We start from the raw sequence: 19,007 nt of genomic DNA on the forward strand, positions 1-19,007 counted from the left end.
CCATGTGTGTCTCTTCAGCTGCATCTCCTTTCTACACCCCAGAGATGACTATTATCTGGGATTTTATACTGACCGTTTTTTATCTTGGAAAAATATACATGACCTAAAATTCACCATTTGAAACATTTTTAAACACACGGTTCTAAGCCATTAAGTCCATTCACATTGACATACAACTATCATCACCACCTGTCACTGGAACTTTTTCATCTTTCCTAAAGGAGATCCCATACCCATTAAACTGTTACTTCCCATTCTCCCCTGTCTCCAGTTCTGGCAACCACCATTCTACTTTCTGTCCCTGTGATTTTGTTGGCTCTTGGAATCAATAAGTGAAATCAATCTCTCTCTCTCTCTCTCTCTCTCTCTCTCTCTCTCTCTCTCTCTCTCACCACACATACACACACACACACACACACACACACACACACATAAAGGGTTATATATATATAAATATATCCCTTTGTGACTGGCTTATTTCACTTGTGTTCAAGGTCCATCCATGTTGTAACATATGATACTTTGAAAGACTGACTAGTATTCTATCCAAAGTATATGCCATAGTTTGTTTATTCATCTATCAGTGAAAACTTGGGTTGCTTCTTCCTTGGTCACTGGGAAGAATGCTTCTAAGACCATGAGTGTACAAATATCTGTTTGAGTCCCTGCTCTCACTTCATGGGATTTCTGGATCATATGGTTATTCCATTTAATTTTTTGAAAAATTCCTAAACCGGCTGCACCATTTTACATTTCCACCAGTCTTGCACCAGGGCTCCAATTTCTTCACATACTCACCAATATTTGATATCTTCTGTTTTTTGTTTGTTTTTCCCTTTTGCAGCACTGGGGATTAAACCCAGGGGCTCTACCACTGAGCTACATCCCCAGCCCTTATTATGTTATGTATTTATTTTTTGAGGTACTGCAGATTGAACTCAGGGGCACTCGACCCCTGAGCCACATTCCAGCTCTATTTTGTATTTTATTTAGGGACAGGGTCTCACTAGGTTGCCCAGGCTGGCCTCAAACTAGCAATCTTCCTGCCTCTGTACCCCAAATTGTTGGAATTACTGGTGTGTGCCACCATGCCTGGCTGATAGTGTTTTTTTCCCCCCAAGGGGGGCTCACCTGAGATTGAACTCAGGGGCACTCAACCACTGATCCACATCCCCAGCCCCCCCTTTTAAAATTTTTTTTCAAGTTGTTAATGGATCTTTATTTATATATGGTGCTGAGAATTGAACCCAGTGCCTCACACATACTAGCAAGCGCTCTACCCACTGAGCCACAACCCCAGCCCCCGCAATACTTTTTATGTTGCATTTTAAGACAGAGCCTCACTAAGTTGCTTACAGCCTTTCTATATGGCTCTGGACTCTCGATCCTCATGCCTCAGCATCCCGAGCCGCTGGGATTACAGGTATGTACCACAGTGCCCAGCCCTTTTTGTCTCTTAATGAAACCTTTTGATGAACAGATGTTCTTTAATGTTAATGTAGTGGAACCATCTTGGTACTATTGACATTTTGTGCTGGATAATTCTTTGGGGTGTGTGTGTGTGTGTGTGTTGTATATGAGGGTCCTGTGCATTATGGGATGTTTAGCAGCATCCATGGTCTCTATCCAATAGATTGCAATAGCATATCTCTGCCCAAGTGTTTTTTTTTTTTTTTTAATTTGTTATACATGACAGCAGAATGCATTTCAATTCATTGTATAAAAATGGAGCACAACTTTTCATTTCTCTGATTTTACATGATTTAGAGTCATACCATATGTTCAGTCATATGTGTACCTGGGGTAATGGTGTCCATCTCATTCCACCATCTTTCCTGCCCCCATGCCTGTCTCCTCCCCTCCCTCCCCTTTGCCCAATCAAAGTTCCTCCATTCTCCCCACACCCCCGGCCCCAATTATGGATTAGCATCCACTTATCCAAGAGAACATTCAGCCTTTGGTTTTGGGAATTGTCTGCCAAATTTTTGACAATCAAAAATACCTCTAGGGCTGGGGATGTGGCTCAAGTGGTAGCGCGCTCGCCTGGCATGCGTGCGGCCCGGGTTCGATCCTCAGCACCACATACCAACAAAGATGTTGTGTCCGCCGAGAACTAAAAAATAAATATTAAAAATTCTCTCTCTCTCTCTCCCTCTCCCTCTCTCTCACTCTCTCTTTAAAAAAAATAAATAAATAAATTAAAAAAAAAATACCTCTAGATAAAGTCAAATGTCCCCTGGTGGACGTGGGGAGTTGCCCCGGTTGAGAACCAGTGGTTTGTGCTTTTTTGCCTCTTTTTAAAGAAATCCTCCCCTAATCTGAGATCATAAATATATTCTTTTATTATTATCTTAAAAATGCCTTATATGGTAGTTTGATCTTTCACATTTGGGCCTCTGATTCACCTGGTACTAAATGGTGAAAAGTAGCACTCCAATTTTATTTTACTTTTCTGTATAGATACTCAAAGTCCTAGTGCTATTTATTACACAGTCCCATCTTTCCTCTGTTGGATAGTGTGGGGCTGTGTAGGCAGGTGTGTGTTTCTGGGCTCTCTATTCTTTTCATTGTTCTATTTTTCTGTCCTTGCTCCACTATGACACCACCTCAATCATTGTCAGCTCTTAAGGAGGCAGATCTGGAAGGGAAGTCCAGATCTTATTTCACCTTGGCTGTTCCTAGCCGATTGTACTTTCATTAGGTTTTAAAATAAGCTTGTCGAGGGGCTGGGGCTTTAGCTAAGTGGTAGAGCACTTGCCTTGCAGGTGTGAGACCCTAGGTTCGATCCTCAGGACCACATAAAAACAAATAAGTAAATAAATAAAGATATTGTGCCCATCTACAACTAAAAAAATTAAAAAATAAAAAATAAGCTTGTCGAGGCTGGGATGTGCTCAAGCGGTAGCGTGCTTGCCTGGCATGTGTGCGGCCCGGGTTCGATCCTCAGCACCACATACAAAGATGTTGTGTCTGCCGAGAACTAAAAAATAAATATTAAAATTCTTTCTCTCTCTCTCTCTCTCACTCTCTCTTTAACAACAACAACAACAAAAAACTTGTCAAAATTTTCACAAATTCCATGGGGATTTTGACTGGGATTATATTGAGTCTATAGATCAATTTTGGGAGAACTGACACTTTTATAAACTATAGAGTCTTCAAGTCTGTGAACATAGCATAGACCTCTAATTTATTTTAGTATTTTAAATATCTTTTAATCAAGTTTTATAATTTCTCCCCATAGAGGTCTAGCACATCTTTTGTTAGATCTATTTCTGGGTACTCTGTATTTACTCTCTTAATAAAGGATCTCTCTCTCTCTCTCTCTTTCTCTCTCTCTCTCTCTCTCCAGGGTCTCACTATGTTGCCTGGGTTGGCCCTGAATTCCTTGTGTAAGGACACCATTTTTTAGTACTGGGAATTGAACCCAGGCCAGGGGCGCTTAGCTACTGAGCCACGTCCCCAGCCATTTTTTATTTTTTATTTAGAGACAGGGTCTTGCTAAGTTGCTTAGGGCCTTGCTAAGTTGCTGAGGCTGGCTTTGAACTTATGATCTTCCTGCCTCAGCCTCCCAGGCCTCTGGGATTGTAGACATGTGCCACTGCACCCAGTTTCTTTCTTTTTTTCTTTCAGTTCTGGGGATTGAACCCAGGACCCTGTGCCTGCTAGGCAAACACTGTGCCACTGAGCTACATCCCCAGCCCTGGGTTTTATGATTTTTGACTGAACTTTTTTATATATGCATATAATTTTGGTACTTGGGATTTTACTCAGGGGCACTTTGCCACTGAGTTACATCCCAGTCATTTTTATTTTTTTATTTTGAGTCAGGGTCTCACTAAATTGCTGAGACTGGCCTTGATCTTGCAATCTTCCTTGCCTCAGCCTCCTGAGTTGTTGCGATTATAGGTATGTCCTACAGTGCCCAGCTTATTTTTTAAAACTTTATCTGGGAATTTTTTGAGGCCTGATAGGTATGTGGGTTCTTCTAGGGGAGAATTGCATTTGCTTCTTCCAGACTTCAGGTATTTAGGACATTATTATTATTATTATTATTATTAATATTATTATTTTATTAATATTTACAATGCTGGGGATTGAACCCAGGGCTTCCTTAATGCTAGGCAAATGTTCTATCACTGAGCTATAACTCCAGCCCAGGACTACTTTAAATTAAATTCTCTGCTGGAGGCTTTCCAGATTATCAAACTAATACAAATCTTGGCTATAAACAGTTTATATAGCACAATATGCTTTTGGTTACACATTTTCAGGACCTATCTTCCTTCTTCCTTCCTTTCCTCCTTTCCTTCTCCCCCCCCCCCCCATTTTCTTATAGTACAAGAATCAAGGCAGTCCATTTTGGTTGCAGGCCCTCCAAGTAGAGAGGTTAGATTTATTTATTTGAATCTAACAGTAAGGGTATAGCTTTGTGGTCTTATCTGTACGGGAGGGTGTCACTCAGAATCTCCATCTTGAGCAAATCCTGACTTAATATCCTGTCTTTGGAGGTTTTTAAGGTCTTGAAACCTGAAAACTAACTGGTTTGCCCATTGCTCCATTTGTCTTTCTGGGTTCCTACTGACACTTGGTTTTGGTTGAATATTCCTTTTTTTTTTTATTATTATTCATGTATTTAGAAGAAGATGCTTTCAGTATTTTACCCATAATTTTTAGTTGTTTGCAGCATAAGAGTTAGTTAGGATGCCTGGGTCAATTATACTGTCTGAAATGGCAGTCAGCTCACTTTATTTTTCAATAATATCCTTGAAGTTTCTTTAGAAAATTCTCAGGTCTATATCTGCATAGGCTTCCAAACCTTTTTACATCTCCTTATATTATTCTTCTCTTTCGATATCCTGTCCTTTAAGTATGACACATACGCAGTGAATTTTAACATGTGAAAATGATATCTTTGGCTAATGAAGAATTATGTAATGGTAGGCGGAGAAAAAGACTTCAAGGGCAGCTGAGGTCTATAGTGTTCAGAAGTTTTGGGTTTTTTTTTTTTTTCCTCCTGTTGTTTTCTCTATGGCTTAAGCTTTGATTTTGAAATACTCCTAAATGGTCCTATTGTTTATTTTCCTTGTTAACATTTCTGGTAAACACAACAGTTTAATGTTTATCAAAGGAACATTTTTAAGGACAGCGTGATCACATTGGATGGCCTCCATTTCCAGCCTGTCTGGTTTTGAAGCACATAATAGAAACATTTTGAGCATCTGACTCTCCACATTTGGTCAAATATCATGCTTTATTTTCTGTGAATGCACTGATTATTGCAGCAAGAGTCAATAAAACATAGCAGAGAGGAGAGGAGACTCCACCTCACTCCTTCCATTTTTCAGCTCAAAAAGGCCTTTCTCTTTTTCTGTTTCCTAAGGCCTGGGGGAAGCTATCTCTCCTCCCTTGAAAGCAAACGTAGATGGAATTTTCCTTGTCTCTTTCTCAGTAGCATCTTCTCATAAGACTCTCTCAATCTCCATGTCCAATAGGACATCCCTTTCTCCTCTTTAAAATTTCCTTCTCCTACCTCTTGTCTCTCTCTCTCTCTCTCTCTCTCTCTCTCTCTCTCTCTCTCTCTCCTCTTAGATCTCTTTTAGTATATATAGTTTTAGATGTAGATGGACACAATACCCTAATTTATTTATTTATTTATATATGGTGCTAAGGATCGAACCCTGTGCCTCACCCATGCTAGGCAAGTGCTCTACCACAGACCACAACCGCAGCCCTAGGATCTCTTTTCTTTCACTTACTCCTTAAATGCCACGCTTCTCAGGGCTGTATGAGACCCTTTGCTCCTCTCCCTCCTAATACTCACTGCTACCAGTGCTCCAGACACTACTTCATGATGACTAGGCACAGAGATACTTCTCCAGCTCAGCCTCTCCCATGAGCTCCAGACCTCCATATCCAACTGCCGGCTGGACTCCTCCCCCTGGGTGCCCCACAGGCTTCTCAACCCAGTGTGTTCTGAACTTTTTTTCTTCCCATCTCCCCACCTCCACCAATATCTACTTCTCTTGCTGTTTCTGTTTAAGCCATACCTGGGAATCAGACCAAACCTCTATTTATCCATCCATCCATCCATCCATTCATTCATTCTCCATTGCCTTACAAGGCCACTGCCTCAGTTCAGGCCCTCATCCTTTCTTGCCTAGGTCACTATATTTGCATTTTCAGAGGCTTCTCCACCTCCCATAATATTCTCCTCTAATCCACTCTCCACACTGCCTGCAAGGAACCTCCAGAGAGATTGTCCTAGAGTGGAAAGCTGATGTCTTTTTCTTGCTTAAAACTTTTCGATGATTTAATACAGGGGGAAATTTATAATTGTTCATGGCACTGTGCCATTTTACTGCCATCCCCATCATGGCCCCTGCCTCTCCTGCACCCAACCAAGTGTTCAAGCACAGTGAATTGCTCACTGTTCTAAAGGCCCAGACTCTTGCACACTGATCTCCTGGGTTGGGAATGTCTTCTTCTTGCCACTCACCTCTCAGTCACCTCTTTCCTGTTTGTCCTTCCAAACTCTGCTCAAACATCACTTTCTCTTGAAAGCCTCCCTGCATCCTCTCTCTTTCCTGGTCTGAATTTTTGCACATTATTTGCAAGTCATCCGAACACATTTATGTCTTGGAACGTATTTGTCAGTCGAGTGGAATTGCAGGCTCCTTGAGGGCAGCAACAACTTCCAGTTCTCTTAAGGATGTTTGGCACCTAACACAGTGCCTGCGCCAAAGGATTATTTTTTTCTTTCCTTCTTTTATTTTTGTGGGGAGGTACAGGGGATTGAATCCATGGATCTTAACCATTGAGCCACATCCCCAGGCCTTTTTTTTTATATTTTAATTAGAGACAAGGTCTCGCTGAATTGCTTAGGACTTGCTAAATTGCTGAGGCTAACTTTGAACTTGCAATTCTGCTGCTTCAACCTCCCGAGCTCTGGGATTATAGGTGTGCGCCATTGCGCCAGGCCACAAGCATCTCGATTGACTCTTTGACCCCAAGTTGCTCTATAGATATGCTGTGTGATCTTGGGTAAGCTATTTAACCTTCTTACATTTTAGTAGAGATAATATGACCTTTCTAAGGATTATGAAATAAAGGAGATAAAATGCTGTGTAGATCATAATTCACAGCTTTTCAAATGTGAAGGACATTATTTTTACCACTTTTAAGGGCTGCTTCGATTTGCGTGCTTTAGTAAAAACAAGTGCTCTCGGTTTCCTGCATCTCTGGGGTCCTCTCTGCCCCACCAAATGCCCTCTGTCTCCTTGCGGTTCTACCTCCCTGCTTCTTTCTCTTCTGCCCACAAATCCCTTCTCTCCCCGTTCTAAAAGCAGGTCTTCCTCCGGCCCACTTCCCCGGGGAGCAGCGGCCTCCTCTCTTCTCCCTGTGGCTGCCAGAGCCCTTCCAAGAGTTGGCTGCCTCAGCTCTCACCACCCACCTCTGTGTTCATCCGCTCAATCTGGACCCCGCCCTCCGCTCTGCACAGTCTCAGTCAGGGGCCTTATGAGGTCTCCCCCACTGCTGCTGGGTCCCAGGCTCTTCCCCTGGCTCGCTCACTGGGCGCTGGGGTATCGCCTTCCCTGCTTGAAATGCCCCTGCTTGGCTGTCCCAACCCTGAGCTGGTTTTCCTTTTCCCTCCCCAGCAGTTACCCTCTCTTCCCATAACAGCTGGCGTTCCCAAGGCTCTGCCCCTGGCTCTCTAGTTTTTTCTCTCCCTACTTAGTGATCTCACCCACTCCCTTGGTTGCCACTAGAACCTCTTTGTCTCCCTGGCTGTTCTGGCTAGTACCCCACTCCCTCCGGAGCTGTGACCCCGTGTGTCCAGCTACTGGCTGGACAGTTACTTTTGGTGGCCCTGTCCAAAGAGAAAAGCATCCTCTTACCGCCTTTCCCCACGCACCCACTTCTGCTCCTGTTTGTGTTGTTTCTATTAATGGCCCCATCATTCTCCAGTCATGGATTTGCCTAGTTCTTGTTCTCCTCCCACGTCAGTCACTTGCCAAGTCCTGTATCCGCTCATTGAAATTCCTGTGGCTCTCCACCTTGACTTCCCCCCTCCCTGCAGAAGGGCTTTGTTACTTCTCCCTAAACCACCTCCACAGCTTTTGCAGATTTTGGCTTTATTTATTCTCTCTCTCCCCCAGTGAACATTTATTGAGCACCTACTATGTACAAGGCACTGGGAAAATAAGAAACAAATGTGCTGCAGGCCCATGCCTAAGTTGTTGAGAGCCGACCCTGGCAATGACAGTGACCATAGAATGCATTGGGGGGCCTTAGCAGGTCCCCTGGTCTTTCCCTCACTCCCAATTCATGTTATCTGCTGTGCCACATGAACATTTCTGAGGTCCAGTGACAATGCCACGAGGCCCCTTTCTTGACTCTGCTACTGTGTAAGTCCTCTGCGTGTTTGCACAGGCCCTCACATAATGCCCCAGCCAGCTTTTCCAGGGCCACCTCCAAGGCTCTCCTCTCTTCCTCTCCACCAAAGCCCATGCTCTGCTTGCTGTTCTCTGAAACCATTTTGCTCTTGCCCCTGAGACTTTCTTCTGATAATTCTCTCCCCACCACCACTGCCTGTCAGAGCCTAACCATGGATCCAGTTATATCAGTAAGTATAACTCTTTCCTCTGAAATTTTTCCCCCTGTCATTCCCTGATTCAATGAGCAAACTCTCTGCAGGAGACACAGAGACTCAACACCACCCCCAGCAGTGCACAGTTAGCAAGTGGACTTCAAGAGCCGTCTTCACCAGCAGCAAGGCTCCCAGTCCCATAGAAAGGGTCAGACAGCTCAGAGCAGTCACGGGGCATCTGAGACTCATGGAAGAACATAGATGGGACCAAAGCTAGCCACCCTCCATGAAGTTGTCACCAGTGTCTCTGTGAGCAGGAACTGTTGAATAGAACCCAGTGCAGGGACATAGGTCTGCTGGGCATGGCCAGGTAGAGAAAACTGCAGAGGGTTCTGGAAAACATTCTCCCCTGTGCCCCTGTGCCCCCTCCAGTGTGCTCCTGATCCCCGGCCCACAGTGCTGCTGCTGCCTCCCATGATGTGCTATATTTACTTCTGCTGTGCCAGTTGGTATGTTGTCTTCCAGATCCACTTTCACAGCTTCCACATTCACGATTTAACCAACCACAGACAGAAAATATTAGAAAAAAAATTGTCTATACTGACATATGCAAACTTTTGTTTCTTGTCATCATTCCCTAACAACTTAATATGACAACTATTTCAGGGGGCGGGTAAACCCAGGGGCACTCTACCACTGAGCCACATCCCCAGCCCTATTTTGTATTTTATTTAGAGTCAGGTCTCACTGAGTTGCTAAGCGCCTCGCTTTTGCTGAGACTGGCTTTGAACTCACCATCCTCCTGCCTCAGCCTCCCAAGTCGCTGGGAGTACAGGCGTGCAACATTGTGCCCAGCTAATATGACAACTATTTACATAGCATTTGCATTGTATTCGGTATCATAAATCGCCTAGAAATGACTTAAAGTATTTGGGAGGATATGCCTAAGTTATATTCAAATACTGCACCATCTTATTTAAGGGACTTTGGCATCCTCAGATTTTGGTATCTGTCAGGATTCTAGAACCAATTCTGCATCAAGGGACAATTATATTTTGTTTTTTTCTCCTCAACCTGACTCCCAAGTTCCTTAGGACAGAGACCACAAGCCCTGCAACCAGAGAGAGATTATCAGCATTTGTGGACTTGAATGCAGTGAGACTCCTTCTGGGATAGAGGGATACATGGCAGGAACCATGGCCCAGACTTGGTGCTGTCCAGGGTGACTCACAGGGTGGTTTACAACACATGACAGCCAACAATGTAACAAGTTCTTCCTGAGCAAGCTCAACTGGAAAGAACTGGCTAGATGAGGTCTTACAACAGGTTTCCTTTCTGGATTGGTTGGTGTCGCTCGGGGTAGGTTGGTGTTACACAGAATAATATGCAGAAGGGGGTAGTTCTATGCACCCAGGGACAGGGCCTGGCAATGTGGGGCTCCCAGATGGGCGTTCCTGGACTTAGCAGACAATGACTATGCCCTCTCCACAGTGTGCTAAAATGCTACAGTAAGTCAGGGAAATGCTTTATTCCCTTTGGAGGTGCTATAAATCTTGTAATGTTTCTATCTCAAAGAACAACAAGATATTTTTTTGGTAATCTTTCACCCAGAGTCATAATTTTGAGAGATTTAAGAGCATCCTTATCTCTTAGAGATACATACTGAACTATTCACAGATGAAATGACACCATGCCTAACGTGTGTCATGATGACCCGATAAGGGAGAACTGGTAGGGGTGGAGAGGGGACAAGAACAGCCCTAAGTTGGTAATTACTGTAACTTGGCTTCAGATACATGGCGATTCATGGTGCTAGCTGGTGGTACTTGTGTGTATGATTGAAATTTTCCATATTAAAAGTTTTGTTTTATTTTTTCAAGCACAGATTTTAGAGCAGGATTTGAATTCCCTCTCTCTTTTTTTTTTTTTTGGTCTGGATGACCTTATTATGTAACTAGTTTAAACTTTAATAATTCCTGGCTCACTACTTCGTTGCAGTGTATAAAGTCCTCAGAGCCAGGCCTGGATATGGTTGGCAGTCAATAATGCGGCTGTGACTTTACCTAGCCTGATCATGCTGGTTATACCAACTCTTAGGATCAACTTGCTATCATGGTTACCAGTGAGTGGGTGACCGGCCTGCAGTCTTGACCAGTTACAGGGCCTGCTACACTTTGGGTAGATGAAATAAAACAGAGGGTCAGATTACAAACTTAAGGCTCTTTATTAAAACTCTTGGAGGATATTTTATTATTTTTGATGGGGAAATGGAGGTAAGAGGAGGGAAGGGGCAATGGTAGGATTTGGAGATGCCACTTGTCTGGGCTGTAATTGTTCCTGGGTTCGAGGTTCTGTTGTCATTGCAAGGCTGTGCTCGAGGTGGGGAGGGCAGAGCAGGAAACTAGACCCTTGGAGTATAAGCAGATCCTGGAAATCCCTCAATGGCAGATCCCTCCTGTTGTCTGTCCTGGCCACCCACCCCTTAGCAAGGAGCCCGAGTGGCCGAGGCTGTCCTAGGACACAGGATTCTGTCTACCTGGGCATATTTTCAGGCTCCAGCTGGTAAGGCAGCCCTACCAATTGTTGCAGAGGAGCAAGTGCTGGAAGAAGAGTGAGATCACAGGGAATTCATTAGCATCCCAGATTCATCTTCTTTTCCTTTCTAGGCCTTCTTTCTACCTCCCCCACACCCTCCTCAGCAATTTTTTTCCCCCTTAGAGTAGCTGAGGGAATCTGTCAAAGCCAGGCCAGGAGCTTGCCTTTTCTGGTATCTTTTCTAAAGACACAGCATTTAGCTCTCACCAGATGGGAACCTGTCAGCTCAGCAGGCAGATAATTATCCTTTCAGCCGTGGGAGGCCTTAGCATGAATGGCAATTCAGGCATTTGCTGCAGCTGTGGCCCCAAAGCCACAGGATAGAAGCAGTGCACAAGGAACAGGCAGGATGTACCTGGGCCAGTCTGCAGGAAGTGCTGGGAGGTGGAGGTGGGAGGAGTGGGGTGTGGGGCACATTAGGGGTCCCTTCCCCAGGAAGTCGTGGAGAACTTGCTGGACATGGGCCTGGACACTTTCCCTTGAGACCAGGGCAAGCCAGCCCCTCCTTTCACCCAGCACAGTGGGCCTTCCCCTCTGAGAGGATCTTGAACTCAAGAGTAGATCTTAGAATGAACAGATTTCTCCTCATTTGATGGAAAAATCTAGTAAGCAGCTGGCCAACAGTGGAAACTGCTATTTTAAAAGATAACTAACTCCCCATTGATGGAGATATTCAAGCAGAACTGGCTGGCTGTCTTCCAGGGATGTGGCAGAGCGAAGATCAGACATCATTGCCTCCTCTGCCTTCCAAAGCCTCTTTACCTCTACGGTTCTTATGAGGGTAGAGCACTAACTCCAAGTGATCACAGGCCCAGGGTTCAAGTCCTGGTTCCACACTTAGCCAGCTAGATGACATTGGGCAAGTCACTTCATGTTTAACGACCGGTCATTATTTGAAACTAGTAGTTTTCAAAAGAAATGTTTTATATATAATTTAAAATTTTCTAGTAGTCATCTTTAAAAAGTAAAAAATAAAATGAATTTTAATAATTTACCTAATCCAACACATTCAAAGCATTGTCATTTCAACATCAAATATCAAAATTATAAATGAGACGTGATTATAATCTCAGTCTCTCTCTCGCTCTGGCTCTCACTAAATTTTAAAAATCTGTTGCATGTCTTGTACTTCAGCATGTCCAGACTGACCACCTTTCAGGAGCTCCACAGTCACATGTAGCCAGTGATTGTCATACTGACCAAGGCAGCTCTAAATCCTCCATCCTAGCTCTGCTTTGTGATTCTGCTTTGTCACTGTAACTCTGAGAGTTTAGTCTGCTCACCAATTTAGGCCACAAATATGCATTAGATTGTACTGTCCTCTGTTTTATCTTGCTGATTCTACTGTAAGCACCATAAAGGCAACTACTTCTTGTTTTTTGTCTTTCCAAAACTTCCCTGGGCCTAGCATAAGTGCCCAAGAATGGTGTTTTAATAGACACCTTTGGGAATCCAGCAGTGAGATAATTACTTCCCTTTTACCTTCTGGTGTAGAATGCATAGGAGGTGCTTGGCACTGCCTGGACCCAAGACAATAGGAAAAAGTTAGTTCCTTGTTCTATTATTAGTGATGGGCAGAGTAGAGGTTCTCATGAGGGCTGGGTGCAAGAGGTAGTGGGACTGGGGAAAATTGTTTAGGGTGCTGATCTTCAGTTCCTTTAACCTCAAAAATGGGATGCTAGGGTCCAGGCGTGGTGACACATGCCTGTAATCCCAGTGATCTGGGAGGTTGAAGCAGGAGACTTGTAAGTTCCAGGCCAATTAATAGGACAACCTATTAATACTCTGTCTCAAAAAGGTCTGGTGGTGTAGCTCAGTGATGAAGTGCTTGCCTAGCCTATGGGAGGCTCTGGGTTCACTCTCCTCTTCCACACACAAAAGGGATGGCAATTCCCATCCTAGCAACCTCAAAGGAGTGCTGTGATAACCAGATGAGATACTTTATTGAGGAAGAGCTGGGACAACTAAGATCCATATAACGCATGATTAAATTTGCACCGCCATGCTTGCTCCTGGACTGGAGAAGAACAGCGGTGACTGTTCTGATGGCTCCACCTGGACATGAGCTCTGCTTGTCCTGCCTTTGAGAGGTGAAGGTGTGGAGGTGTTTTGAAAGCCGTAAAGCCCTATAGAAGGAAGCCTTGTATTATGAGTTGGTGGAACGCACGTCAAACTGATAAGGAGCTGGTTTGTTTTGTTTTTTAATTGTAGATGGACACAATATTATTTCATTTATTTTTATGTGGTACTGAGAATCGAACCCTGTGCCCCACATGTGCTAGGCAAGTGATCTACCACTGAGCCCCAACCCCAGCCTCCAGGAGCTTGGCTTTAAGAGAGTGTGGGAGAGGTAACTGGCAAGAGAGACCTGCATTCAGGCAGGTTCTAGTAATTGCTCCTTGTCACATCCATGTAGCTGCTTGAAAAGAAGAAACTAAGATGGGAGTAACAGAAACTGCCGTGGTGGGTATTTTCATTAACCATCAGATCTAAGCTGGAGGACTGGGAGGAGCCTTGAAGGGGCTTGGGGGAGCTTTCCTGCTTCTCAGAGTTCTCAAAGGCAGAATCGCTTCCTCAAGGGCCTGTGTGCTAAGTCACCATAAAGGAAGGAATGAGGAGCTCCTTGGTAGCCTTTGGTGCTTGATCTGAAGGCACCGACTCAGGCCCCGGGCCTCCCGCTCTCCTCCTGTGTTTGTATGGCAGCAGGTGATTTCCCCAGAAACCAAGGCTCTGCATGTCGAGAACGGGGCCAGGAGGAACTTGTTCTAGAAGTACTCGCAGTGCCTTTGGCACTTTGCTCTGCGTGTCCTCACTTTGTGCCCTTTCTTTGTACAGAGAGCTGCCTGTGAGTCATGTATTTGGATGCTGAGGACTGGGAGTTTGTGCATTTTTTGCCAAATAACCAGAAAACCGGCAGACTCAGCCTTGAGGCCTCTGAGTGTGTCCAATATTCCGTTATCCTGGGTCTGGGGACTGTCAGCCTTCTTTTCTCATGAACGAGAGGGGCCAAGGGAGAAATGAGAATTCTTAAACTCCTTTGACCTAAGGGTTAGAGGCTTCTCAGGGCCTAACCCTGCCCTCTAGGGGCCTCATAATCCATGGCCCCTCCAAACAGCCTGCAAGAAAGCCACGCCTGCACTTACCTTGGCCTTCTGTGCCTTTGAAAGAAAATAAAAGAGGCTGAGGCAGGAGGACTGCAAATTCAAGGCCAGTCTCAGTTACTTAGTGAGACCCTCAGCAACTTAGTGACTTAGTAGTACCCTGTCTCAAAAATTAAAAAGGACTGGGATACAGTCAGTGGTAAAGCACCCCCAGATTTAGTCCCCAATACCCAAACAAAACAAAACAACAAAAAAGAAAAAAGAAAGAATAAGAACTAGGGGTGCAGCTCAGTGTAGAGACAACCCCTGGGTTCAGTCTTCAGTATTGCAAAAAGAAAGAACCCTGAGGCCTGGACACTAAGTCCCTTCTCTAAAATGAGTGGTTTGGGAAGTTTCTAGGCTTTTGATTTCTGCAGGATGAATTCTGCAATGCCTCTTCTGGGATCCTTTTTTCCCCTAAAGAACCAAGAATGAGCTAGTGTTTTGAAGATAAATATAGAAAGCTAAGCCTGAATGGTGACTAGATGTTTAAGTATCTGTTTCCTTCAGAGCAGTGAGAGCTGGCCCTGGCAGGGATGGAGGCGTCTGTCCCTTCCCTGGGTTAGCAGGGGGTTTCTGAGAGGAAGATGCTCACAGTCTCAGTCTGCAGAGCGCCTTCTTCTGGAGGAAGGAACTGTCATACATGAAGGCAGCAGGAGGCACCAGAACAAGTGACAAAGTCCAGGAGTGTTAGCACTTCTAGTTCTGGCTATTCCCAGCCCAGGAGGCGGAGAGGGAGGATGGGAGGATCGTTTCAGTCCAGGTGTTGGAGTCCGGCCTGGGCAGCACAGAGAGGCCTGTCTAAAAAAGTATAAAATAAAAAAAAAAAAGAAACAAAGATACCACCAAGGCTTTGGAGTGTTTGCTGAGCAGAGGAAGGTTTGACCCTCAGGAAAGCCTGATGAGGAAGGTATTGTCATTTCCATCACTTCCACTGAACTCATGCTGAAAGTGAGGCAAGGACGTTGTGCAGTGTGTGATGTCACTGGATTCAGCTAGGGCCTGATGGCCTCAGAGTCCATGTGTTCACTGTACCCTGGATACCAGCCATCAGGGTTCTCCCACTTGTCCTACTTTTTTTTTTTTTTTTTTGGGCAGGGCTGGGGGTGGACCCCAGGGCCTTGCCCCTGCTACTCTAGCACTGAGCCACACCCTCCCTCTCCCACTTCCTTGGCCTTCACCGGACTTGGGTTTTCCCTGGGTAAAACTACCAGACTGGGAGATTGGACAGGAATGGCGTTCCGTAAGACCGAAAAACAGCAGGTCCCAGTTTTTAAGCTGTGTGGCCCAAAGGAGGGGAGCAATACCCCCAAAGACTTGGTTCCTAGAAGGCTGAGCCTAGTGCACTGAGGGCCACCCATCCCTAAGGCTCAGAGATCCAGAACTTCTAGAAGCAGAGACAGTGCCACCTATTCCCCACTAATTCCCCTTCCTGGCTGGGAAGTGAGGCTTCCACGGAGAAAGGGACCAGGGCCCTTGACAGAAGGGTCCATGGTGTGGAGGGTCGGAGCGTGGCAGGCCCTGGCTTCAGGAGCCAATGCTGAGGGCCAAAGGCTGACTGACTTCCAGGTGCCATCTCGTTGCCTGTGTGACTGGCTGGGGAGCAACTTCCCACTGCCCCTGCCTTACTGATTTCAGAGGGCAAAAGCAATCGGACCTGGCCTTTGGCTGTAAGGGAGCTTTACCGCTGCCCAGTTCTGTTAGGCTGCTGCCCCTCCAAGGTCTTTGTCTCCAGGGCGGGAGGCAGAGCCAGTGTGGCCGGGAGGCTTTTTCTCAGGTCACATTGGGCTTGGTGGAGAGGAGCCCCAGGGAACAGAGAGGGGTGAAGGCAGGACCTTGAGGAGGGATCCTTGAAGTTCCATAATGTTCCTTGGGAGAGGGAAGTCCAGGCAAAGGTTGGGTGAGAGCAGCAGTCTGTGAATTCAAATGGGATCTAGTGTGGGAGGGAGCTCAGTGGTGAGCGACTGCTGAGCACATGCAAGACTCTGGGTTCTGTCCCAACACTGCAGAAAGAAAATAAAGTTAAAAAAAAAAAAAGTGGTATCTAAATGAAAGGGACTGTAGGCCAAATCAGTAGAGGGGAAATTGGTTCTAGTTCGTTTTTCTAAAATATTTAAATAGTTAATTAATTAATTTTGAAACTGAGGTTTTAACTCTGGACCTCTTTACCATTGAGCTATTTCTCCAACCCTTTTTATTGTTTATTTTAAGACAGCATCTCACTAAGTTTAGGGTCTCACTAAGTTGCTGAGGCTGGCTTTGAACTTGCAATTCTCCTGCCTCAGCCTCCTGAGTCACTGGATGACAGGGATATGTTGCTGCACCCAGTTTTTTGTGTGTGTGGTACTTGGAAGTCAACCCAGGAACACTATATATCAGTGAGCCACATCCCCAGCCTTTTTATTTTCTGTTTTGAGATAGGACTTTGCTAAGTTGCTGAGGCTGGCTTTGAACTTGCAATCCTCCTGCTTGAGCCTCCTGAGTCTCTGGGATTATAGGCATGCCAAGTTTGGATCTGTGGTTTTTCAAGGATTTCCCAACTTTTCTTAGCTTTGCTGAACTTGGCGAGTCTTGCTCTTCTTGGACACTCCATCAGACCACATAGCAGTCACAGAAGGAAGACTGAGCCTGGAGGGGGAGGTGTGTTCACAAGGCTCTGCGAATATCGGATCAAATGTTATTGGCCTATATTCAGATGTCTTTTTGTGTGTGTGTTTAGCTTTGTAGAAAATGGTGAGCATGATTTAGCTATCTCTAGGGACCAAATATAAAAATATCCTACGAATATCAGAAAAAGAAATCGTCACCCATAGGAATTTTTCTGGTCTTAACAGTTCGATAAAGGGTCTCCCACCTTACTGCACCTCCAGCCCCATAAGGATGGAGTAAACTGCTGTCCTCGTTCAAGAAGGGAAATATCATGACATGTTCACTGAGTGCTTCTCATTCTTCAGTGAGAGGGTCACTAGAGTGGGGCTCAGTGATGAGGAGGCAGCAGTAGTTAGGACATTTGCAAACTCTTGGGGCCTTACAAAGAAGCAGAAGATAAGCTCACAGTTCCAGGAGCCAAGAGTGAGGATCTGAAGTCATCACTATTCATCTTGCTGAGGATCTCTGGAGGCCTGGAGGATTCTGTCAAAACCTACAACCTGTTTCTATACTAAACTGTGGCCTTGTGGTCCTGGCACTGCCTGGAGGTACACAGAGAAAAACCTCAAGTAGAAATGTGAAGACCTGGGTTTGGGGATTGTCTCTGTTCCTTGCTAGCAAGTCAACTTAATAGTAATACCTGGCACTCTATGGATGCTTAAGGGATGCAGATTGAATGGATAAATAAATAAGTAAACCACCTGCCGGATCCTCAGTTTCCCCATCTTGGGAAAGAGGGGAACAGTACCTCTCCAACAGGTTATGATATGGTAGATAGAATTTTTTCTGAGACCGCACCTGTGTGGATCACACTGGACTGCTCACATGCATATTCTGATTCAGCAGGTCTAGGGAGGGTGGTCCTGTGTCCTGCATTTCCAACTGACCCCAAGATTGCTCACACAGACTGTCTGGACACACTGAATAGCAAGTGCTCAAGTGCCAATGGGATGGGAGAGCTGTTCCAAGGAGAGAGTGTCCCTGAGGAGCCATCTGGGGTGCAGGACTCTCAGTGTTAGAAACAGGAAAGTCCTGGACCAACTAAAATAAGTTGGTCAACTTATCAGGATAATGGAAGAGAATGAGATGCTTTGGTCTAATTTCTTTTTTTTTTTCTTTTGGTATTGGGATTGAACTCAGCGGTGCTCGACCACTGAGCCCCCATCTCTAGCCCTATTTTGTAGTTTATTTAGAGACAGGTCTCACTTAGTTGCTTAGCGCCTTGCTTGTTTTGCTGAGGCTGGCTTTGAACTCACGATCCTCCTTCCTCAGCCTCCTAAACCGCTGGGATTACAGGCATGTGGCCCCATGGCCCATGCTTTAGTCTAATTTGCTTGGTGAACTGAAAACAAATAGTTGAGTGGTTTACTAAGGTCCTACCTGGGACCAATGAGTCTAGCTTGACTTATTTCACAGAAGTGGAACAAGCCCAGAAAGGTTGGGTGGCTTGGCCCATGTCATACAGCTATTCAGGAGCAGGGCTGGGATCCAAGCTCCCACCTTCTGACTCCGTGTGTAGCTCAGCACCTCTCCACCAGTCCCCATTGGCTTTTCCAACACATTCCTCTTTATTTGGCAAACACAGTATATTTATTTATAAATTGGCTTGTTTGGAACTTGAAATTTGGCATCGTTGATTTTGGCTGTGAGGAGTTCGAATTTTTCCTCTCTTTGTTTTGGTGTGCTAAACTATGTTTTGTGAGCAAAAAAACACAAAGTAATAAAACACAAGGAGGCTGCTAAAGTTGTTCAAATGCAAAGCATCCAGAAATGTCACAGTATCCACTTACTCAGATTTATTTTGTATCTTTAGATAGTAGATTAAAAATGCATGAGGTTGACTTCCAGGGATTTACAAACCCAATAAGTAAATAGCCAGGGTTGTTTCCCTAGATGTTTCTTGGAGCTGGGGCAGGAGTTTGGGAAAAGTGCCCTTGATGGACTGGGGTCTGGTAGATGTTCATATGCTCCCAAGGTCAGGTCCTTGGGAAAATGTCAGTCATCAGGACCAAGGTATATGCACCCCAAATCCT

The sequence above is a fragment of the Urocitellus parryii genome, chromosome 7, assembly GCF_045843805.1.
Source record: "Urocitellus parryii isolate mUroPar1 chromosome 7, mUroPar1.hap1, whole genome shotgun sequence".
Taxonomy (NCBI): Eukaryota; Metazoa; Chordata; class Mammalia; order Rodentia; family Sciuridae; genus Urocitellus; species Urocitellus parryii.